The sequence below is a fragment of the Anomaloglossus baeobatrachus genome, chromosome 10, assembly GCF_048569485.1.
Source record: "Anomaloglossus baeobatrachus isolate aAnoBae1 chromosome 10, aAnoBae1.hap1, whole genome shotgun sequence".
Lineage (NCBI taxonomy): Eukaryota > Metazoa > Chordata > Amphibia > Anura > Aromobatidae > Anomaloglossus > Anomaloglossus baeobatrachus.
The window spans coordinates 16,374,157-16,400,572 of record NC_134362.1 but is presented as its reverse complement, the minus strand read 5'-3'; the positions used below and the strand labels follow the sequence as shown (position 1 = coordinate 16,400,572).

Below are 26,416 nucleotides of genomic sequence, written 5' to 3'. Positions count from 1 at the left end.
TGCGGGGGAATATGTCGGCGCTATAGTAGGTATGTTATCACCCCTGTGTACAGTGCGGGGGAATATGTCGGTGCTATAGTAGGTATGTTATCACCCCTGTGTACAGTGCGGTGGAATATGTCGGTGCTATAGTAGGTACGTTATCACCCCTGTGTACAGTGCGGTGGAATATGTCGGTGCTATAGTAGGTACGTTATCACCCCTGTGTACAGTGCGGGGGAATATGTCGGTGCTATAGTAGGTATGTTATCACCCCTGTGTACAGTGCGGTGGAATATGTTGGTGCTATAGTAGGTACGTTATCACCCCTGTGTACAGTGCAGTGGAATATGTTGGTGCTATAGTAGGTACGTTATCACCTCTGTGTACAGTGCAGTGGAATATGTCGGTGCTATAATAGGTATGTTATCACCCCTGTGTACAGTGCGGGGGAATATGTCGGTGCTATAGTAGGTATGTTATCACCCCTGTGTACAGTGCGGGGGAATATGTCGGTGCTATAGTAGGTACGTTATCACCCCTGTGTACAGTGCGGTGGAATATGTTGGAGCTATAGTAGGTACGTTATCACCCCTGTGTACAGTGCGGTGGAATATGTTGGAGCTATAGTAGGTACGTTATCACCCCTGTGTACAGTGCGGTGGAATATGTCGGTGCTATAGTAGGTACGTTATCACCCCTGTGTACAGTGCGGTGGAATATGTCGGTGCTATAGTAGGTACGTTATCACCCCTGTGTACAGTGCGGTGGAATATGTCGGTGCTATAGTAGGTATGTTATCACCCCTGTGTACAGTGCGGGGGAATATGTCGGTGCTATAGTAGGTATGTTATCACCCCTGTGTACAGTGCGGGGGAATATGTCGGTGCTATAGTAGGTACGTTATCACCCCTGTGTACAGTGCGGTGGAATATGTTGGAGCTATAGTAGGTATGTTATCACCCCTGTGTACAGTGCGGTGGAATATGTCGGTGCTATAGTAGGTACGTTATCACCCCTGTGTACAGTGCGGTGGAATATGTCGGTGCTATAGTAGGTATGTTATCACCCCTGTGTACAGTGCGGGGGAATATGTCGGTGCTATAGTAGGTATGTTATCACCCCTGTGTACAGTGCGGTGGAATATGTTGGTGCTATAGTAGGTATGTTATCACCCCTGTGTACAGTGCGGTGGAATATGTCGGTGCTATAGTAGGTATGTTATCACCCCTGTGTACAGTGCGGTGGAATATGTCGGCGCTATAGTAGGTATGTTATTACCCCTGTGTACAGTGCGGTGGAATATGTTGGTGCTATAGTAGGTATGTTATTACCCCTGTGTACAGTGCGGTGGAATATGTCGGCGCTATAGTAGGTATGTTATCACCCCTGTGTACAGTGCAGTGGAATATGTCGGTGCTATAGTAGGTACGTTATCACCCCTGTGTACAGTGCGGTGGAATATGTTGGTGCTATAGTAGGTATGTTATCACCCCTGTGTACAGTGTGGTGGAATATGTCGGTGCTATAGTAGGTATGTTATCACCCCTGTGTACAGTGCGGTGGAATATGTCGGTGCTATAGTAGGTATGTTATCACCCCTGTGTACAGTGTGGTGGAATATGTCGGTGCTATAGTAGGTATGTTATCACCCCTGTGTACAGTGCGGTGGAATATGTCGGTGCTATAGTAGGTATGTTATCACCCCTGTGTACAGTGCGGTGGAATATGTCGGTGCTATAGTAGGTACGTTATCACCCCTGTGTACAGTGCGGTGGAATATGTTGGTGCTATAGTAGGTATGTTATCACCCCTATGTACAGTGCGGTGGAATATGTTGGTGCTATAGTAGGTATGTTATCACCCCTGTGTACAGTGCGGGGGAATATGTCGGTGCTATAGTAGGTATGTTATCACCCCTGTGTACAGTGCGGTGGAATATGTTGGTGCTATAGTAGGTATGTTATCACCCCTATGTACAGTGCGGTGGAATATGTTGGTGCTATAGTAGGTATGTTATCACCCCTGTGTACAGTGCGGTGGAATATGTCGGTGCTATAGTAGGTACGTTATCACCCCTGTGTACAGTGCGGGGGAATATGTCGGCGCTATAGTAGGTATGTTATCACCCCTGTGTACAGTGTGGTGGAATATGTCGGTGCTATAGTAGGTACGTTATCACCCCTGTGTACAGTGCGGTGGAATATGTTGGTGCTATAGTAGGTATGTTATCACCCCTGTGTACAGTGCGGTGGAATATGTCGGCGCTATAGTAGGTATGTTATCACCCCTGTGTACAGTGCGGTGGAATATGTCGGTGCTATAGTAGGTATGTTATCACCCCTGTGTACAGTGCGGTGGAATATGTCGGTGCTATAGTAGGTACGTTATTACCCCTGTGTACAGTGCGGTGGAATATGTCGGCGCTATAGTAGGTACGTTATCACCCCTGTGTACAGTGCGGTGGAATATGTCGGTGCTATAGTAGGTACGTTATCACCCCTGTGTACAGTGCGGTGGAATATGTCGGTGCTATAGTAGGTATGTTATCACCCCTGTGTACAGTGCGGTGGAATATGTCGGCGCTATAGTAGGTACGTTATTACCCCTGTGTACAGTGCGGTGGAATATGTCGGTGCTATAGTAGGTATGTTATCACCCCTGTGTACAGTGCGGTGGAATATGTCGGCGCTATAGTAGGTACGTTATTACCCCTGTGTACAGTGCGGTGGAATATGTCGGCGCTATAGTAGGTATGTTATCACCCCTGTGTACAGTGCGGTGGAATATGTCGGCGCTATAGTAGGTACGTTATTACCCCTGTGTACAGTGCGGTGGAATATGTCGGTGCTATAGTAGGTATGTTATCACCCCTGTGTACAGTGCGGTGGAATATGTCGGCGCTATAGTAGGTACGTTATTACCCCTGTGTACAGTGCGGTGGAATATGTCGGCGCTATAGTAGGTACGTTATTACCCCTGTGTACAGTGCGGTGGAATATGTCGGTGCTATAGTAGGTATGTTATCACCCCTGTGTACAGTGCGGTGGAATATGTCGGTGCTATAGTAGGTACGTTATCACCCCTGTGTACAGTGCGGGGGAATATGTCGGTGCTATAGTAGGTATGTTATCACCCCTGTGTACAGTGCGGTGGAATATGTCGGTGCTATAGTAGGTATGTTATCACCCCTGTGTACAGTGCAGTGGAATATGTCGGTGCTATAGTAGGTATGTTATCACCCCTGTGTACAGTGCGGTGGAATATGTCGGTGCTATAGTAGGTACGTTATCACCCCTGTGTACAGTGCGGTGGAATATGTTGGTGCTATAGTAGGTATGTTATCACCCCTGTGTACAGTGCGGGGGAATATGTCGGCGCTATAGTAGGTACGTTATTACCCCTGTGTACAGTGCGGGGGAATATGTCGGCGCTATAGTAGGTACGTTATTACCCCTGTGTACAGTGCGGGGGAATATGTCGGTGCTATAGTAGGTATGTTATCACCCCTGTGTACAGTGCGGGGGAATATGTCGGTGCTAGAGTAGGTACGTTATCACCCCTGTGTACAGTGCGGTGGAATATGTCGGCGCTATAGTAGGTATGTTATCACCCCTGTGTACAGTGCGGTGGAATATGTCGGCGCTATAGTAGGTACGTTATTACCCCTGTGTACAGTGCGGGGGAATATGTCGGTGCTATAGTAGGTACGTTATCACCCCTGTGTACAGTGCGGGGGAATATGTCGGCGCTATAGTAGGTACGTTATTACCCCTGTGTACAGTGCGGGGGAATATGTCGGTGCTATAGTAGGTATGTTATCACCCCTGTGTACAGTGCAGGGGAATATGTCGGTGCTATAGTAGGTACGTTATCACCCCTGTGTACAGTGCGGTGGAATATGTCGGTGCTATAGTAGGTATGTTATCACCCCTGTGTACAGTGCGGTGGAATATGTCGGTGCTATAGTAGGTATGTTATCACCCCTGTGTACAGTGCGGTGGAATATGTCGGCGCTATAGTAGGTATGTTATCACCCCTGTGTACAGTGCGGTGGAATATGTCGGCGCTATAGTAGGTACGTTATCACCCCTGTGTACAGTGCGGTGGAATATGTCGGTGCTATAGTAGGTATGTTATCACCCCTGTGTACAGTGCGGTGGAATATGTTGGTGCTATAGTAGGTACGTTATCACCCCTGTGTACAGTGTGGTGGAATATGTCGGTGCTATAGTAGGTATGTTATCACCCCTGTGTACAGTGCGGTGGAATATGTCGGTGCTATAGTAGGTATGTTATCACCCCTGTGTACAGTGCGGGGGAATATGTCTGTGCTATAGTAGGTATGTTATCACCCCTGTGTACAGTGCGGTGGAATATGTCGGTGCTATAGTAGGTACGTTATCACCCCTGTGTACAGTGCGGTGGAATATGTCGGTGCTATAGTAGGTATGTTATCACCCCTGTGTACAGTGCGGGGGAATATGTCGGTGCTATAGTAGGTACGTTATCACCCCTGTGTACAGTGCGGTGGAATATGTCGGTGCTATAGTAGGTATGTTATCACCCCTGTGTACAGTGCGGTGGAATATGTCGGTGCTATAGTAGGTATGTTATCACCCCTGTGTACAGTGCGGTGGAATATGTCGGTGCTATAGTAGGTATGTTATCACCCCTGTGTACAGTGCGGGGGAATATGTCGGTACTATAGTAGGTATGTTATCACCCCTGTGTACAGTGCGGGGGAATATGTCTGTGCTATAGTAGGTATGTTATCACCCCTGTGTACAGTGCGGTGGAATATGTCGGTGCTATAGTAGGTACGTTATCACCCCTGTGTACAGTGCGGTGGAATATGTCGGTGCTATAGTAGGTATGTTATCACCCCTGTGTACAGTGCGGTGGAATATGTTGGTGCTATAGTAGGTACGTTATCACCCCTGTGTACAGTGCGGTGGAATATGTCGGTGCTATAGTAGGTATGTTATCACCCCTGTGTACAGTGCGGGGGAATATGTCGGTGCTATAGTAGGTATGTTATCACCCCTGTGTACAGTGCGGTGGAATATGTCGGTGCTATAGTAGGTACGTTATCACCCCTGTGTACAGTGCGGTGGAATATGTCGGTGCTATAGTAGGTATGTTATCACCCCTGTGTACAGTGCGGTGGAATATGTCGGTGCTATAGTAGGTATGTTATCACCCCTGTGTACAGTGCGGTGGAATATGTCGGTGCTATAGTAGGTATGTTATCACCCCTGTGTACAGTGCGGTGGAATATGTCGGTGCTATAGTAGGTACGTTATCACCCCTGTGTACAGTGCGGTGGAATATGTCGGTGCTATAGTAGGTATGTTATCACCCCTGTGTACAGTGCGGTGGAATATGTCGGTGCTATAGTAGGTACGTTATCACCCCTGTGTACAGTGCGGGGGAATATGTCGGTGCTATAGTAGGTATGTTATCACCCCTGTGTACAGTGCGGTGGAATATGTCGGTGCTATAGTAGGTACGTTATCACCCCTGTGTACAGTGCGGTGGAATATGTCGGTGCTATAGTAGGTATGTTATCACCCCTGTGTACAGTGCGGTGGAATATGTCGGTGCTATAGTAGGTACGTTATCACCCCTGTGTACAGTGCGGGGGAATATGTCGGTGCTATAGTAGGTATGTTATCACCCCTGTGTACAGTGCGGTGGAATATGTCGGCGCTATAGTAGGTACGTTATCACCCCTGTGTACAGTGCGGTGGAATATGTCTGCGCTATAGTAGGTATGTTATCACCCCTGTGTACAGTGCGGGGGAATATGTCGGTGCTATAGTAGGTATGTTATCACCCCTGTGTACAGTGCGGTGGAATATGTCGGTGCTATAGTAGGTACGTTATCACCCCTGTGTACAGTGCGGGGGAATATGTCGGTGCTATAGTAGGTATGTTATCACCCCTGTGTACAGTGCGGTGGAATATGTCTGCGCTATAGTAGGTATGTTATCACCCCTGTGTACAGTGCGGTGGAGTATGTCGGTGCTATAGTAGGTATGTTATCACCCCTGTGTACAGTGCGGTGGAATATGTCGGTGCTATAGTAGGTATGTTATCACCCCTGTGTACAGTGCGGTGGAATATGTCGGTGCTATAGTAGGTACGTTATCACCCCTGTGTACAGTGCGGGGGAATATGTCGGCGCTATAGTAGGTATGTTATCACCCCTGTGTACAGTGCGGTGGAATATGTCGGTGCTATAGTAGGTATGTTATTACCCCTGTGTACAGTGCGGTGGAATATGTCGGTGCTATAGTAGGTATGTTATCACCCCTGTGTACAGTGCGGTGGAATATGTCGGCGCTATAGTAGGTATGTTATCACCCCTGTGTACAGTGCGGTGGAATATGTCGGTGCTATAGTAGGTATGTTATCACCCCTGTGTACAGTGCGGTGGAATATGTCGGCGCTATAGTAGGTACGTTATCACCCCTGTGTACAGTGCGGTGGAATATGTCGGTGCTATAGTAGGTACGTTATCACCCCTGTGTACAGTGCGGTGGAATATGTTGGCGCTATAGTAGGTATGTTATCACCCCTGTGTACAGTGCGGGGGAATATGTCGGTGCTATAGTAGGTATGTTATCACCCCTGTGTACAGTGCGGTGGAATATGTCGGCGCTATAGTAGGTATGTTATCACCCCTGTGTACAGTGCGGTGGAATATGTCGGCGCTATAGTAGGTATGTTATCACCCCTGTGTACAGTGCGGTGGAATATGTCGGTGCTATAGTAGGTATGTTATCACCCCTGTGTACAGTGCGGGGGAATATGTCGGTGCTATAGTAGGTATGTTATCACCCCTGTGTACAGTGCGGTGGAATATGTCGGTGCTATAGTAGGTATGTTATCACCCCTGTGTACAGTGCGGTGGAATATGTCGGTGCTATAGTAGGTATGTTATCACCCCTGTGTACAGTGCGGTGGAATATGTCGGTGCTATAGTAGGTATGTTATCACCCCTGTGTACAGTGCGGTGGAATATGTCGGTGCTATAGTAGGTATGTTATCACCCCTGTGTACAGTGCGGGGGAATATGTCGGCGCTATAGTAGGTACGTTATCACCCCTGTGTACAGTGCGGTGGAATATGTCGGTGCTATAGTAGGTATGTTATCACCCCTGTGTACAGTGCGGGGGAATATGTCGGTGCTATAGTAGGTATGTTATCACCCCTGTGTACAGTGCGGTGGAATATGTCGGTGCTATAGTAGGTATGTTATCACCCCTGTGTACAGTGCGGTGGAATATGTCGGTGCTATAGTAGGTATGTTATCACCCCTGTGTACAGTGCGGGGGAATATGTCGGCGCTATAGTAGGTATGTTATCACCCCTGTGTACAGTGCGGTGGAATATGTCGGTGCTATAGTAGGTACGTTATCACCCCTGTGTACAGTGCGGTGGAATATGTTGGTGCTATAGTAGGTATGTTATCACCCCTGTGTACAGTGCGGTGGAATATGTCGGTGCTATAGTAGGTATGTTATCACCCCTGTGTACAGTGCGGTGGAATATGTCGGTGCTATAGTAGGTACGTTATCACCCCTGTGTACAGTGCGGTGGAATATGTCGGTGCTATAGTAGGTACGTTATCACCCCTGTGTACAGTGCGGGGGAATATGTCGGTGCTATGGTAGGTATGTTATCACCCCTGTGTACAGTGCGGGGGAATATGTCGGTGCTATAGTAGGTATGTTATTACCCCTGTGTACAGTGTGGTGGAATATGTCGGTGCTATAGTAGGTATGTTATCACCCCTGTGTACAGTGCGGGGGAATATGTCGGTGCTATAGTAGGTATGTTATCACCCCTGTGTACAGTGCGGTGGAATATGTCGGTGCTATAGTAGGTATGTTATCACCCCTGTGTACAGTGCGGGGGAATATGTCGGCGCTATAGTAGGTATGTTATCACCCCTGTGTACAGTGCGGTGGAATATGTCGGTGCTATAGTAGGTACGTTATCACCCCTGTGTACAGTGCGGTGGAGTATGTCGGTGCTATAGTAGGTATGTTATCACCCCTGTGTACAGTGCGGTGGAATATGTCGGTGCTATAGTAGGTATGTTATCACCCCTGTGTACAGTGCGGTGGAATATGTCGGTGCTATAGTAGGTATGTTATTACCCCTGTGTACAGTGCGGTGGAATATGTCGGTGCTATAGTAGGTATGTTATTACCCCTGTGTACAGTGTGGTGGAATATGTCGGTGCTATAGTAGGTATGTTATCACCCCTGTGTACAGTGCGGTGGAATATGTCGGTGCTATAGTAGGTATGTTATCACCCCTGTGTACAGTGCGGTGGAATATGTCGGTGCTATAGTAGGTATGTTATCACCCCTGTGTACAGTGCGGTGGAATATGTCGGTGCTATAGTAGGTACGTTATCACCCCTGTGTACAGTGCGGTGGAATATGTCGGCGCTATAGTAGGTATGTTATCACCCCTGTGTACAGTGCGGGGGAATATGTCGGCGCTATAGTAGGTATGTTATCACCCCTGTGTACAGTGCGGTGGAATATGTCGGTGCTATAGTAGGTATGTTATCACCCCTGTGTACAGTGCGGTGGAATATGTCGGTGCTATAGTAGGTACGTTATCACCCCTGTGTACAGTGCGGGGGAATATGTCGGCGCTATAGTAGGTACGTTATCACCCCTGTGTACAGTGCGGTGGAATATGTCGGTGCTATAGTAGGTACATTATTACCCCTGTGTACAGTGCGGTGGAATATGTCGGTGCTATAGTAGGTACGTTATCACCCCTGTGTACAGTGCGGGGGAATATGTCGGCGCTATAGTAGGTACGTTATCACCCCTGTGTACAGTGCGGTGGAATATGTCGGTGCTATAGTAGGTATGTTATCACTCCTGTGTACAGTGCGGGGGAATATGTCGTTGCTATAGTAGGTATGTTATCACCCCTGTGTACAGTGCGGGGGAATATGTCTGCGCTATAGTAGGTACGTTATGACCCCTGTGTACAGTGCGGTGGAATATGTCGGCGCTATAGTAGGTATGTTATCACCCCTGTGTACAGTGCGGTGGAGTATGTCGGCGCTATAGTAGGTATGTTATCACCCCTGTGTACAGTGCGGTGGAATATGTCGGCGCTATAGTAGGTATGTTATTACCCCTGTGTACAGTGCGGGGGAATATGTCGGCGCTATAGTAGGTATGTTATCACCCCTGTGTACAGTGCGGTGGAATATGTCGGTGCTATAGTAGGTACGTTATCACCCCTGTGTACAGTGCGGGGGAATATGTCGGTGCTATAGTAGGTACGTTATCACCCCTGTGTACAGTGCGGGGGAATATGTCGGTGCTATAGTAGGTATGTTATTACCCCTGTGTACAGTGCGGTGGAATATGTCGGTGCTATAGTAGGTATGTTATTACCCCTGTGTACAGTGCGGGGGAATATGTCGGCGCTATAGTAGGTATGTTATCACCCCTGTGTACAGTGCGGTGGAATATGTCGGTGCTATAGTAGGTATGTTATTACCCCTGTGTACAGTGTGGTGGAATATGTCGGTGCTATAGTAGGTATGTTATCACCCCTGTGTACAGTGCGGTGGAATATGTCGGTGCTATAGTAGGTATGTTATTACCCCTGTGTACAGTGTGGTGGAATATGTCGGTGCTATAGTAGGTATGTTATCACCCCTGTGTACAGTGCGGTGGAATATGTCGGTGCTATAGTAGGTATGTTATCACCCCTGTGTACAGTGCGGTGGAATATGTCGGTGCTATAGTAGGTATGTTATCACCCCTGTGTACAGTGCGGGGGAATATGTCGGCGCTATAGTAGGTACGTTATCACCCCTGTGTACAGTGCGGTGGAATATGTCGGTGCTATAGTAGGTATGTTATCACTCCTGTGTACAGTGCGGGGGAATATGTCGTTGCTATAGTAGGTATGTTATCACCCCTGTGTACAGTGCGGGGGAATGTGTCGGTGCTATAGTAGGTATGTTATCACCCCTGTGTACAGTGCGGTGGAATATGTCGGTGCTATAGTAGGTATGTTATCACCCCTGTGTACAGTGCGGGGGAATATGTCTGCGCTATAGTAGGTACGTTATGACCCCTGTGTACAGTGCGGTGGAATATGTCGGCGCTATAGTAGGTATGTTATCACCCCTGTGTACAGTGCGGTGGAGTATGTCGGCGCTATAGTAGGTATGTTATCACCCCTGTGTACAGTGCGGTGGAATATGTCGGCGCTATAGTAGGTATGTTATTACCCCTGTGTACAGTGCGGGGGAATATGTCGGCGCTATAGTAGGTATGTTATCACCCCTGTGTACAGTGCGGTGGAATATGTCGGTGCTATAGTAGGTACGTTATCACCCCTGTGTACAGTGCGGGGGAATATGTCGGTGCTATAGTAGGTACGTTATCACCCCTGTGTACAGTGCGGGGGAATATGTCGGTGCTATAGTAGGTATGTTATTACCCCTGTGTACAGTGCGGTGGAATATGTCGGTGCTATAGTAGGTATGTTATTACCCCTGTGTACAGTGCGGGGGAATATGTCGGCGCTATAGTAGGTATGTTATCACCCCTGTGTACAGTGCGGTGGAATATGTCGGTGCTATAGTAGGTATGTTATCACCCCTGTGTACAGTGCGGTGGAATATGTCGGTGCTATAGTAGGTATGTTATTACCCCTGTGTACAGTGCGGTGGAATATGTCGGTGCTATAGTAGGTACGTTATCACCCCTGTGTACAGTGCGGTGGAATATGTCGGCGCTATAGTAGGTACGTTATTACCCCTGTGTACAGTGCGGTGGAATATGTCGGCGCTATAGTAGGTACGTTATTACCCCTGTGTACAGTGCGGTGGAATATGTCGGTGCTATAGTAGGTATGTTATCACCCCTGTGTACAGTGCGGTGGAATATGTCGGTGCTATAGTAGGTATGTTATCACCCCTGTGTACAGTGCGGTGGAATATGTCGGTGCTATAGTAGGTATGTTATCACCCCTGTGTACAGTGCGGTGGAATATGTCGGCGCTATAGTAGGTACGTTATTACCCCTGTGTACAGTGCGGGGGAATATGTCGGTGCTATAGTAGGTATGTTATCACCCCTGTGTACAGTGCGGTGGAATATGTCGGTGCTATAGTAGGTATGTTATCACCCCTGTGTACAGTGCGGTGGAATATGTCGGTGCTATAGTAGGTACGTTATCACCCCTGTGTACAGTGCGGTGGAATATGTCGGTGCTATAGTAGGTATGTTATCACCCCTGTGTACAGTGCGGTGGAATATGTCGGCGCTATAGTAGGTATGTTATCACCCCTGTGTACAGTGCGGTGGAATATGTCGGTGCTATAGTAGGTATGTTATCACCCCTGTGTACAGTGCGGTGGAATATGTCGGCGCTATAGTAGGTACGTTATTACCCCTGTGTACAGTGCGGGGGAATATGTCGGTGCTATAGTAGGTATGTTATCACCCCTGTGTACAGTGCGGGGGAATATGTCGGCGCTATAGTAGGTACGTTATTACCCCTGTGTACAGTGCGGGGGAATATGTCGGTGCTATAGTAGGTATGTTATCACCCCTGTGTACAGTGCGGTGGAATATGTCGGTGCTATAGTAGGTATGTTATCACCCCTGTGTACAGTGCGGTGGAATATGTCGGTGCTATAGTAGGTATGTTATCACCCCTGTGTACAGTGCGGTGGAATATGTCGGCGCTATAGTAGGTACGTTATCACCCCTGTGTACAGTGCGGTGGAATATGTCGGTGCTATAGTAGGTATGTTATCACCCCTGTGTACAGTGCGGTGGAATATGTCGGTGCTATAGTAGATATGTTATTACCCCTGTGTACAGTGCGGTGGAATATGTCGGTGCTATAGTAGGTATGTTATCACCCCTGTGTACAGTGCGGTGGAATATGTCGGTGCTATAGTAGGTATGTTATTACCCCTGTGTACAGTGCGGTGGAATATGTCGGTGCTATAGTAGGTATGTTATCACCCCTGTGTACAGTGCGGTGGAATATGTTGGTGCTATAATAGGTACGTTATCACTCCTGTGTACAGTGCGGTGGAATATGTCGGTGCTATAGTAGGTATGTTATCACCCCTGTGTACAGTGCGGTGGAATATGTCGGTGCTATAGTAGGTACGTTATCACCCCTGTGTACAGTGCGGGGGAATATGTCGGCGCTATAGTAGGTACGTTATGACCCCTGTGTACAGTGCGGTGGAATATGTCGGCGCTATTATCGGGGAGGACAGTGGTGCTGCGCGTCTTACACTTGCTCCGGCAGTGACCTTGTCAGGATAAAACACATTTCCCTTGTACTGTATTAAAAATAATCTGTAAATTGGGTCATGTTGATTGTAGCCTTGGAGTTTTTTTTGCTGCCAGAGAGAACTGTCGCTAAGAGCTTTGTGGGCTGAACGGCTGCGAGCGCCAAGGAATGAAGTCTCGGGGCCAGCGGGTGACACGTTCCATGTCAGGCTCATGGCCCACGTTTCCTTACAGGCTCATCCGTGGCAGCTAAAAAAAATGCAATTGTTCTGTAGGACGGCTCATCATTTCCCATCATGTCATTCGGATCTCTGTGGTTGTCAGCAGAGGAAGGGTTAACCCCTTCAATGATTCTTGATTTTTATTTTATTCCTGCATTGTAGACACAACAATCATGTTGACTTCTTAAAATGTCATTTCCACTGTTGGGACCTTCAGCAGTTCTGAGAGCAAGGCTCTGTGACCCTGGCAGAGATATCCGAACACAGTGCTCAGCTGTATAGAGACGTTATCAGTCATTGTACAGGAGGAGGAGGAGGTGAGCTGTGAATGGTGGAACCTGTGTTATCTACTGTATATAGAGGTGTTATCAGTTATTGTATGGGAGACGGAGGAGGTGAGCTGTGACATCACCTATTGTGAATGGTGGAACCTGTGTTATCTACTGTATATAGAGGTGTTATCTGTTATTGTATAGGAGGAGGAGGAGGTGAGCTGTGACGTCACCTATTGTGAATGGTGGAACCTGTGTTATCTACTGTATATAGAGGTGTTATCTGTTATTGTATAGGAGGAGGAGGTGAGCTGTGACATCACCTATTGTGAATGGTGGATCCTGTGTTATCTACTGTATATAGAGGTGTTATCTGTTATTGTATAGGAGGAGGAGGAGGTAAGCTGTGACGTCACCTATTGTGAATGGTGGAACCTGTGTTATCTACTGTATATAGAGGTGTTATCTGTTATTGTATAGGAGGAGGAGGATAGCTGTGACATCACCTATTGTGAATTTTGGATCCTGCGTTATCTACTGTATATAGAGGTGTTATCTGTTATTGTATAGAAGACGGAGGAGGTGAGCTGTGACGTCACCTATTGTGAATGGTGGAACCTGTGTTATCTACTGTATATAGAGGTGTTATCTGTTATTGTATAGAAGACGGAGGAGGTGAGCTGTGACGTCACCTATTGTGAATGGTGGAACCTGTGTTATCTACTGTATATAGAGGTGTGATCTGTTATTGTATAGTAGGAGGAGGATAGCTGTGACATCACCTATTGTGATTGGTGGATCCTGTGTTATCTACTGTATATAGAGGTGTTATCTGTTATTGTATAGAAGACGGAGGAGGTGAGCTGTGACGTCACCTATTGTGAATGGTGGAACCTGTTATCTACTGTATATAGAGGTGTTATCTGTTATTGTATAGGAGGAGGAGGTGAGCTGTGACATCACCTATTGTGAATGGTGGATCCTGTGTTATCTACTGTATATAGAAGTGTTATCTGTTATTGTATAGAAGACGGAGGAGGTGAGCTGTGACGTCACCTATTGTGAATGGTGAATCCTGTGTTATCTACTGTATATAGAGGTGTTATCTGTTATTGTATAGGAGGAGGAGGATAGCTGTGACATCACCTATTGTGAATTTTGGATCCTGCGTTATCTACTGTATATAGAGGTGTTATCTGTTATTGTATAGAAGACGGAGGAGGTGAGCTGTGACGTCACCTATTGTGAATGGTGGAACCTGTGTTATCTACTGTATATAGAGGTGTTATCTGTTATTGTATAGAAGACGGAGGAGGTGAGCTGTGACGTCACCTATTGTGAATGGTGGAACCTGTGTTATCTACTATATATAGAGGTGTTATCTGTTATTGTATAGGAGGAGGAGGTGAGCTGTGACATCACCTATTGTGAATGGTGGATCCTGTGTTATCTACTGTATATAGAAGTGTTATCTGTTATTGTATAGAAGACGGAGGAGGTGAGCTGTGACGTCACCTATTGTGAATGGTGGATCCTGTGTTATCTACTGTATATAGAGGTGTTATCTGTTATTGTATAGGAGGAGGAGGTGAGCAGTAATATCACCTATTATGATTGGTGGATCCTATGTTATCTACTGTATATAGAGGTGTTATCTGTTATTGTATAGGAGACGGAGGAGGTGAGCTGTGACGTCACCTATTGTGAATGGTGGATCCTGTGTTATCTACTATATATAGAGGTGTTATCTGTTATTGTATAGAAGACGGAGGAGGTGAGCTGTGGCGTCACCTATTGTGAATGGTGGATCCTGTGTTATCTACTATATATAGAGGTGTTATCTGTTATTGTATAGGAGACGGAGGAGGTGAGCTGTGACGTCACCTATTGTGAATGGTGGATTCTGTGTTATCTACTGTATATAGAGGTGTTATCAGTTATTGTATAGGAGAAGGAGGAGGTGAGCTGTGACGTCACCTATTATGATTGGTGGATCCTGTGTTATCTACTGTAAATAGAAGTGTTATCAGTTATTGTATAGGAGAAGGAGGAGGTGAGCTGTGACATCACCTATTGTGAAGGGTGGATCATGTGTTATCTACTGTATATAGAAGTGTTATCTGTTATTGTATAGGAGGAGGAGGTGAGCAGTAATATCACCTATTATGATTGGTGGATCCTATGTTATCTACTGTATATAGAGGTGTTATCTGTTATTGTATAGGAGACGGAGGAGGTGAGCTGTGACGTCACCTATTGTGAATGGTGGATCCTGTGTTATCTACTGTATATAGAGGTGTTATCAGTCGTACAGAAAGAGGAGGAGGTGAGCTGTGATATCAACCATTACAAATGGTGAATTCCATGTTATTTATATATCTATATAGACGTTACTGCTAGTCAATATACTGTAAGTCTGTATATACTATAGATGGCTATCAGACAAATCATGGTTCAGTTGATCATTTGGTCAAGAGCTCCTGCATTCTCAATGGGAGATTCACCACCAGAAGAGTCTGGTTTTGGTTTTTCTCTGGGAGACTAGCAGGACTTGCAGCCCGAATTCGAGCACACCAGGTCCTTAACTCTGCTGAGTACATTTTCGGGGGCTTGGGGGGGGGTGTTATCTTATGCACATTAGATTATCAACTGAACCTGTTGATATAGGCTCACTGTCTAATGTGTAGGGGGCTGAGGGTCGGTATCAGGTCATGGCAGAGACAGTGTGGGAAGTTGGTGTTGGACCACAGGAGGGGGAGTACTATTTATTTATTTTTTTTAAACTTCTGATTGTTGAGGTCCACTTCTTTATCAAAATGTGTTACCGTAAACCTTTTCTAAAGGGGGCTTTACACGCTGCGACATTGCTAATGCGAACTCGTTGGGGTCACGGAATTGGTGACGCACATCCGGTCGCTTTAGCGATGCCGTTGCGTGTGACACCTATGAGCGATTTTGCATCTTTGCAAAATCGCTCATCGGTGACATGGGGGTCCATTCTCAAATATCGCTGCTGCAGCAGTAACGAAGTTGTTCCTCGCTCCTGCGGCAGCACACATCGCTCCGTGTGACACCGCAGGAGCGAGGAACCTCTCCTTACCTGCCTCCCGGCCGCTAGGCGGAAGGAAGGAGGTGGGCGGGATATTACGTCCCGCTCAGCTCCGCCCTCCGCTTCTATTGGCTGGCGGTTCAGTGACGTCGCTGTGATGCCGCATGGACCGCCCCCTTAGAAAGGAGGCGGTTCGCCGGTCACAGCGACGTCGCCGGGCAGGTAAGTAGTGTGACGGGTCTGTGCGATGTTGTGCGGCACGGGCAGCGATTTGCCCGTGTCGCACAACAGATGTGGGCGGGTACCCACGCTAGCGATATCGGTACTGATATCGCAGCGTGTAAAGCGGCCTTAAGGCTGAGTTCACACGTTCAGTCCCTTAGATCTGATACTTAGGCTGAGTTCACAAGTTCAGTAATCATTAAGGATGATCGAATACCTCAAATATTTGGCTTCGCGAATATCCGACAAATAGATCGCCGCTATGCGAATATTCGATGCGCAATGTAAGTCTATGGGAAGCCTAAATAGTTCCGAATAGTTGTTATTTGGGTTTCCCATAGACTTACATTGCGCATCGAATATTCGCGAATAGTTGAATAGCGGCGACCTATTCGGAAAATATTCGCGAAGCCGAATATTTGAGGTATTCGATCATCCCTAGTAATCATCCATTAAATGGATCCGGCAGAGATCCATTAGAAAAAAAACGTTTTGCAAGCACAGCGCTTTTTTCCATTTTTAAATAATTTCAGCAGGATCCGTTTTTTTAACGTTGAAGACTGTAGAAAGCGGATCTCTTAATGCATCTGTTAATTAGCCGTACATTTTTCTTTCATTTGTTTAAAAATCTGTTTTTTTTTTTTTTTAGTGGATCAGTTTCCAATGGAGGATAAATCCATTAATGGATCCGTTTTTCACAGACTCCTTTGTTAACAAACGGATCCAGTTGAAATCAGTTATTTAAAATCGGTCTGCACTTTTATTTTTTATTATTGCCGCTGGATCCATTCTACCGGATGGTTACTGGACGTGTGATCTTAGCCTTGGCCTCAGTCGTTGTTCAGACCCGCAGCGCCGCTCTTCATTGCCAGTCTGCCCCTGTTGAATATGAACTTTTAGCTGCATTCCTAGAATTTTCCACTTTAGTGTTTTTTTTTCTTTATAAAGAAGTTGACAAAGTAAAGGAAATGATATCAAATAAAAAAAAGTTCCCCATACTCGCCTCTTGAGGCCGCTTTCCACGCTATGACATCACTAATGCGGTGTCGTTGGGGTCACTGATTTTGTGACGCACATCCGGCCGCGTTAGCGATGTCGTTGCGTGTGACACCTATTAGCGATTTTGAATTGTTGCAAAAACGTTCAAAATCGCTCATCGGTGACATCCCCCCCCAATCTCGATTATCGTTGCTGCTGCAGTAATGATGTTGTTCCTCGTTCCTGCGGCAGCACACATCGCTACGTGTGACACCGCAGGAACCTTACCTTATCTGTGTCCCGCCAGCAATGAGGAAGGAAGGAGGTGGGTGGGATGTTCATCCCGCTCATCTCCGCCCCCTCCTCTTCTATTGGGCGGCCGCTTAGTGACGTCGCTGTGACGCCAAACGAACCGCCCCCTTGGAACGGAGGCGGTTCGCTGGTCACAGCGACGTCGCTATGCAGGTAAGTAGTGTGACGGGGGTACGCGATTTTGTGCGCGACGGGCAGCGATATGTCCGTGTCGCACAAACGATGGGGGCAGGTACCCACGCTAGCGATATCGGTACCGATATCGCAGCGTGTAAAGCGGCCTTTGTACCCCTGCCGGCTTTACTATTGCCCCCTGTTGTTTTGCCATCTCTACTTATTTTGCAGAAATAACATGTTGTCCAAGTGCATGTGACTGCAACAGCCTATCACATCCTAGCATCACTACTGAGGCCAGCAATTGGCTGTAGCAGTCACATGTGCATGGACACAGCGTGTCATTGGTGCAGGTGAGATCTACTGAAGCCGCAGAGACTGGAGGCCGGGGGTAACACTGATGAGTTTAGGTTATTTATTGTATATAATCCCCTTGCTATGGCCAATTTTCTTTAAACCTGTAAACTCCCAATCTTTACATTGCACCTAGTCCACAAGAAAGAGACTGTACAGTTTCCCCTCCGGCATTATGGGAGAAGCTCCGTAGGACGTGTTGTGTGATGACCGGTGTCAGACCTGCCTTGACTTTTGCTCCTTTCCGATGCATCTTCCCGGCTGATGATGTTGGACCTCCTTGTTCCGTCCTTTGCCTTCCTTACGGTTCACAGTCATCCAGAAAGGCGTCTGGTTATCTCTCCGCTCAGACTCAAAGTCTATGGAGAACTTCAACACAGAATATCTTGGCTTCTAAAAATTCAATACCTCCTAAGCCGTTATCTGGGGACTCGGTAGCGAGCACATTATCAGCCTGCAAACATCTGCCGGAGGAGCAATGACCACCCAAAAAGTTCTCAGTCCAGATGTGGACACATTTACTTGTGGAGCAAAGCGCAACCAATTACTGGCATGGATCACATATTAATGGAGGTGAGCACCAGAGGGGTCTGTAAATCCTGCAGTGAATTTCCTGGGCTGATCCGTGTTTAGGACACTGAAAAGCTCAAAATTGGCAATAAAAATACATTTACACAACATTTGTCATGCAGAAAACAGCAGAGATAAGAAGTGGTCACATCCCATTCCCAGAGGAATATTATTCATTATTACCACCATTAATTACAAATGGAGACATCTACAGTGCCTTGTAAAAGTATTCGCCCCCCTTGAATGTTTCAATCTTTTCCCACATTTCAGGCTTCAAACAAAAAGATAAAAATGTTAATGTTCTTGTCAAGACACAATTGTGAAGGTGAAGGAAATTTATTGTTTATTTTAAAAAATAACTGTAAATTGGGGCGTGCAATATTATTCCTCCCCTGTAAGTGAATACTTTGTAGCGCCCCCTTTTGCTGCGATTACAGCTGCAGTCTCTTGGTGGATGTGTCTATCAGTTTTGCACATGGAGAGGCTGAAATTCTCACCCATTCTTCCTTTGTAAACAGCTGGAGCTGAGTGAGGTTGGATGGAGGCGTTTGTGAGCAGCAGTTTTCAGCTCTTTCCACAGATTCTCGATTGGGTTCAGGTCTGGACTGTGACTTGGCCATTCTAACACCTGGATACGGTTATTTGTGAACCATTCCATTGTAGGTTTTGCTTTATGTTTGGGATCATTGTCTTGTTGGAAGACAAATCTCTGTCCCTGTCTCAGGTCTTTTCCAGACTCCAACAGGTTTTCTTCAAGAATGGTCCTGTATTTGGCTCCATCCATCTTCCCATCAATTTTAACTATCTTCCCTGTCCCTGCTGAAGAAAAGCAGGCCCAAACCATGATGCTGCCGCCACCATGTTTGACAGTGGGGATGGTGTGTTCAGGGTGATGAGCTGTGTTGCTTTTATGCCAAACATATCATTTGGCAATGGGCCCAAATAGTTAGATTTTGGTTTCACCTGACCAGAGCACCGCCTTCCACATGTTTGGTGTCTCCAGGTGATTTGTGGAAAGGCTATGTGCGCACTAGAAATGTGAAGTTTCTCAAGAAAATTTCTTGAGAAACTTCTGCCAGTGAAAGATTTCCGGACCTGCGGAAAAAATCCGCACCAAATCCGCATGCGTTTTTGCCGCGGATTTGCCGCGAATTTGCCGCGGATTTACCGCGGATTTACCGCAGGTTTGTCCCTGCAATAAATAATAAAAATAATCGATAGACAGATAATGGATAGAGGGAAAGATGGATAGATGAATAGATAGATAGATAGAGGGATAGATAGATGAATAGATAGATAGATAGAGGGATAGATAGATAGATGAATAGATAGATAGAGGGATAGATGGATAGATAGATAGATAGAGGGATAGATGGATAGATAGATAGATAGATAGATAGATAGAGGGATAGATAGATAGATAGATAGAGGGATAGATAGATGAATAGATAGATAGATAGAGGGATAGATGGATAGATAGATAGATAGAGGGATAGATAGATGAATAGATAGATAGATAGAGGGATAGATAGATAGATGAATAGATAGATAGAGGGATAGATGGATAGATAGATAGATAGAGGGATAGATGGATAGATAGATAGATAGATAGATAGATAGATAGAGGGATAGATAGATAGATAGAGGGATAGATAGATAGATAGATAGATGAGAAAAACCTATATAATGTTCCACCTCCCTGCATTTTCTAAGCTGGCACCCTTTAGTGACTTTCATGTGGCACTTAGGCTACTTTCACACCTCCGGTTTTTGCTATGCGGCACAATCCGGCACTTTGCATGAAAATCGCAACCGGTTTTTTTTGCTGCCGGTTGCGATTTTCCTGCATAGACTTTAATTAGTGCCGCATTGTGCCGCATGGCCTTGCGTTCCGTCCGTTTTTTGCCGCATGCGGCAGATGTAGCCGATGCGGCGGCCGGATGGAACGTTGCCTGGCACGTTTTTTCGTGCGGCAAAAAAAACCGCATCGCGCCGCATTCGGCCGATGCGGCACATTTTTCAATACATGCCTATGGCGGCCGGATGCGGCGCGATGCGGCAATAACCGCATCCGGCCGCCGCATGCGGTTTTTGCCACTGCGCATGCTCAGTAGCATGCCGCAAGCGGCAAAAACCGGACTGGCCGCAAAGGAAAAACCTATGCAAAGGATGCGGTGTTTTCACCGCATCCGTTGCATAGCTTGCACAGCCGGATTGAGCCGCAGAGCTCAAGCCGGATGTGTGAAAGTAGCCTAAAGGGTGCTTAGCCTTGTATTTAGCCATAAAATAAATAAATAATTAAAAAAAAATGACGTGAGGTCCCCCCATTTTTTGTAGCCAGCTAGGGTAAAGCAGACGGCTGCAGCCTGCAGACCACCGCTGGCAGCTTCACCTTGGCTGATAATCCAAAACAGTGGGCACCCCACGCTGTTATTTTAAATTATATAAATAATTTAAAACAAAAAACGTGGGGTCCCCCCCATATTGGATCACCAGCCAAGGTAAAGCGGACAGCTGGGGTCTGATATTCTCAGACTAGGGAGGTCCACTGTTATTGGACACTCCCCAGCCTAAAAATAGCAGGCCGCAGCCGCCCCAGAAGTGGCGCATCCATTAGACGTGCCAATCCTGGCGCTTTGCCCCAGCTCATCCCGCGCCCTGGTGCGTTGGCAAACGGGGTAATATATGGGGTTGATGCCAGATGTGTAATGTCACCTGGCATCAAGCCCTGGGGTTGGTGAGGTCAGGCGTCTATCAGATACCCGACATCACCAACCCAGTCAGTAATAATTAAAAAATAGACAACAAAAAAAGTTTTATTTGAAAAAACACTCCCCAAAACAGTCCCTCTTTAACCAATTTATTGAAAAGAGCACAATCAATTCCACGTCCGGCGTAATCCAATAAGGGGGGGGGGGCACGGCGATCCATACCATAGTCGCTGTCCCAGTCAATGAAAAACAGAATGTTCCCCATTGGCTGGGAGAGCAATGCAGTGACCTGAGCTAACATCAATAGGTCAGCTCAGGTCACTGCAGGGGATGACGAGCGCTGCCATCAGGAGCATAGATGAGATCATTACCTTCTGTGATCATCTCCTGTACTGCTGACGTCAGCGCTGTCACTGACTTATCGCGAGAGCCCGTGACGTCACCGCTAGTGACAGTCTCGGGCCGCTCGCGAGTCGGCCCTAGACAGCAGTGACAGCGCTGACGTCAGGAGGCAGGAGATCGTCACAGCAGGTAATGATCTCCCCTCCTGACAGCAGCGATCGTCATCCCCGCGGCTCCCAGCACTGCAGGATGTCAGTGTCTGCCTGCGCTGCCGCGTGACAGGCTGCTGACACTGCGGGCAGACACTGACACCCTGCAGTGCAGGCAGCCGCGAGGCCGGAGCAGGACACAGACTGCACGGGCACCTGGAGGTCGCACGGAAGTGCTTCTGTGCGGCGTCCAGGGAGTGTGACGTGTGTTTCCTCTGCTCCTCTTCCTGGCATAATGACATCGCTTCCTGCAAAACCGCAGGCAGCGATGGGCATTACCGCAGGTAAATCGCGGCTATTCCGGTGGTATACCGCACATCATTGCTACCTGCGGAATACCCCCGGAATACCGCAGGTACCTGCGGAAATTAATGGACATGCACATTTTCTCAAGAAAGTTTCTCGAGAAAATTTTCTCAAGAAATTTTCTTGAGAAAAATCCGCACAGTGCGCACAGCTATTTTTTTTTCTCATTGAATTTCATGGGAAATGTCTGCACAAAGATTGCAGACATTTCTCAAGAAATTTCCGGGGCAAATCCGCGGGTAAATCCGCGGGAAAAACGGTCTAGTGCGCACATAGCCTTAACGAGACTTTTTATTGATATTTTTGAGAAATGGCTTTCTTCTTGCCTCTCTTCCATAAAGGTCAGATTTGTGTGCAGTGTACGACTGATTGTTGTGCTATGGACAGACTCTCCACCTCAGCTGTAGATCTCTGCAGATCATCCAGAGGGATCATGGGCCTCTTGGCTGCATCTCTGATCAGTCTTCTGCTTGTGTGAGATGACAGTTTGGATGGACGGCCGGGTCTTGGTAGATTTGCAGTGGTATGATGCTCCTTCCATTTCTATATGATCGCTTACACAGGGCTTCTTGGGATGTTTAAAGTTTTGGAAATCTTTTTGTAACCAAATCCGGCTTTAAACTTCTCCACAACAGTATCACGGACCTGCCTGTTGTGTTCCTTGGTCTTCATGATGCTCTCTGCACTTTACACAAAACACTGAGACTATCACAGAGCAGGGGCATTATACGGAGACTTGATTACACACAGGGGCTTATATTTATCATCATCAGTCATTTAGGACAACATTGCATCATTCACAGATCCTCAATCAACTTCTGGAGGGAGTTTGCTGCACTGAAAGTAAAGGGGATGAATAATATTGCACGCCACAATTTTCAGTTTATTATTTTATACAAAAAGTTTAAAATAAGCAATAATAATAATAATAAATTTCGTTCAACTTCACAATTGTGTCCCACTTGTTGATTCTTCACCAGAACATTAACATTTTTATCTTTATGTTTGAAGCCTGAAATGTGGGAAAAGGTTGAAAAATTCAAGGGGGCTGAATACTTTTGCAAAGTCCAGGTCATTAGACTAGGTGTCAGGCTGAGATTTGCAGACCTAATATTATGGCTTTTCTGCTCTGTGAAATTAGCCTTTTGGGCTCTTTTGTATAGCCGTACTATGGATCTGTAAATATTCCTATGTTATGTAGATTTGATTTGAGAAGTGCAGCCGCATCAGGGTCCAAGACACAGCTTCTGTCACAGACACATGAAAAGTGTGACGCAAAAGGGCCCGTATAGTGTTCTTGCACAGGGGCTCTTTTCTATCTGTGTCCACTCCTGTTCCATTTAATTTACATTTTTGGACTTCCAAAGCTATGTACGGTATTTCTATCCGGGCTAGCTGCAGGTATATGTGAGCCCTTGGCAATAAAATCACTGTCTGCTCCCTGTTTACCCCCTCTTTATGTACAGTACAGACCAAAAGTTTGGACACACCTTCTCTAGAACAACTGTTAAGAGGAGACTTTGTGCAGCAGCCTTCATGGTAAAATTGCTGCTAGGAAACCCCTGCTAAGGACAGGCAACAAGCAGAAGAGACTTGTTTGGGTAAAGAACACAAGGAATGGACATTAGACCAGTGGAAATCTGTGCTTTGGTCTGATGCGTCCAAATTTGAGATCTTTTGATCCAACCACCGTGTGTTTGTAGAAAAGGTGAACGGATGGACTCTACATGGCTGGTTCCCACCGTGAAGCATGGTGGAGGAGGTGTGATGGTGTGGGGGGGCTTTGCTGGTGACACTGTTGGGGATTTATTCACAATTGAAGGCATACAGAACCAGCATGGCTACCACAGCATCTTGCAGCGGCGAGCTATTCCATCTGGTTTGTGTTTAGTTGGACCATTTATTTTTCAACAGGACAATGACCCCAAACCCAACTCCAGGCTGTGTAAGGGCTATCTGACTAAATACCTGAATACCGGCAAGTGTGTATGACGTCAGACGCATCATGCACCGCGGCTTCAGAATATAGAGGACGAAGATGGCCGAAAGAGGCGGCGCCGACACCGGAGGATGAAGATGCCCATCTGAGCCACATCCACCGCAGCGGCCGGTTTAGGTGAGTATTATAAAGTGTTTTTTATGTTCTACACAGCGGCCTGGGCTCTTATATACAGCATGTTAGAATACTGTATATAAGAGCCCTCTGATGGTGGCCGCAGCTTATAGGCCGAAAAAGTGGTGACAGGTTCCCTTTAAGATTTGTAGGCCGGACACTGATCTCCCCGAGAATCTGCCTGATTGTAAATGAAAGGGGGAGACATGTAAATCAAGAGAGTGGATTGTCAGTCATTACATCTCTCACACTGGTAACACTGACTTTCACTTACAAAAGTTTCCTTTAAACCTAAAACATGCATCATTTGCAGAATTACAATGCTTCACGGCCTATGGATACATTTTGACTCTTGCATCGGTAACTTTCCCGGCACATACGGCAAGCGCAGCAGGAAACCAGCCTAAAATGTGTCTACTAGTAATTGCAGTACCTCTGTTCCCCATAACGGACATGTAACGGCTTTTGGTAGCGGCACATGATATCGTATACTGCGAGGACGCCCCATCATATCCGTGCCGCACAGATGTAGTACAGCAGTTCCATGATGATGGCGTTGTAGAGGAAGATGATCTACCGGCAGCCGCCGCCGGAAGCCACAGATAACACATGGTGACGAACGCTAACTTGCTACATCTGTAATTAGTTTTGGATCTGGTTCTGATGCCAGTGATTTGGGCTTTTTGGGCGTAATACACACAATATTTTGTTGTTTGTTCTCTATTATCATGTGTGCAGATATCTGTGAGGACTGGATTCACTCCAGAGGTGGCCTCCATAATAAATCTCTTTTTTTTAGATCCCCGTCCTCCGTTTGTTGCGGGATCCGATATTTAGGCGGTGGTTGACCGTCTCCATAGGTATTTAATTAGGCTACGGCCAAAATACATGGGAATAAAGGATGTTCACATAGGCATTGCCCCGGCCAGGCGGCCTGTGCGGTTAGGGGGTTATAGTGTAACTCTTGGACGCTCGCTTCTTGCTACTGACAGACATTACAATATTGTATTTACTTATTAAAACCCATTGCCTAGTGACAGAGCGTTGCTAAGTAACTGCTGAATGGTACGTAGCACGGCGCCATCGTTTGCTAAATCCATCGTCCTGCTTTCCTCCTCTAGGCGTCTAGTGGAGTTTAGATCTCTGCTCCTCGTGTGCTTTTCTGGATATTATCAGGGGCAGTACGTGGCAGCCTGTCCTCCGCAGGGCAGTCTGGTCATTGTGCTGCGTATATATAGTGCATGTTGTCAGGCACTTCACAAAGGTGAGCCATAATCTCTCCCCGTATTCTTAAGGGCTCACAGCCTAGCTTTCCCTATCTAATGTCATTTTATAGTCCGTTATAGTGACATTGTAGACAAAGCAAACAAAGTTATCAGACTGTTTGGATATAAAACATCAGTTTATTATTACAGCTTAAAAGGTTCCAGGCAAAAACTGACGCGTTTCGAACATAAAACTGTCCTTTTGTAAATGTGAGATTGTGTCATTTATCAAAAAAACAGATTAACACTAGAAGTCCCAGGAATTTCGAGCTCCATAGGGTTCCAATGGTAGAAATGTTAAATGACCCCTCTCTGGGACTTCTAGTATTACGCATAGTAATTCTGGCCTCATCCCCCAAAGCAGGATACAACCGATGTTGGTGCACATACCATAGCAATATGTGCAGGACCTGTTCCACTTCTCTTGCTCTGAAAACTGCCATACACTTTTTTTTTTTTTAGTAGATGGTAACCCTTCATCAGTATTCTGCCTGCACTATAGGGGCTGGAACTTCACCATCCAGCTTAAATAGTTCTGCCACTGCCTGCCTTGCTGATATGCTTGTATACAGAGTAACAGTCAGGAGAACAGAAGCAAAGAGGGAAAGACCAGTCCCAATTCCAGAAGAGAGAATATTATCTGCCCCCACTTTTGGCAGAGACAAAAGACAACCGCACTTTCTAAAACAATAATCAATCCAACAATTTTGAGAGAGACAGACCGACCCCAACATCTTGTAGATACCAACGTTCACCCCCTCTTCCTATAAAGAGTTGCCTCACTTCCTGTAGAATAGCAAAGACCTGCCCCATTTCCTCTAAAGACTAATACCCCACCCCACTTCCTGTAGAGACAAAGACCCACCCGCACTTCCTGTAGAGACAAGGACCCACCCGCACTTCCTGTAGAGACAAGGACCCACCCGCACTTCCTGTAGAGACAAGGATCCACCTGCACTTCCTGTAGAGACAAGGATCCACCTGCACTTCCTGTAGAGACAAGGATCCACCTGCACTTCCTGTAGAGACAAGGATCCACCTGCACTTCCTGTAGAGACAAGAATCCACCTGCACTTCCTG

General features: G+C 46.6%; 1 protein-coding gene across 1 annotated transcript in view; it reads left to right on the top strand.

Annotated features, from left to right (window-relative positions):
- SHANK2 (SH3 and multiple ankyrin repeat domains 2) overlaps positions 1–26,416 on the top strand; it is a 724,216-nt gene that overhangs the window by 563,736 nt on the left and 134,064 nt on the right. The window lies entirely within an intron of this gene.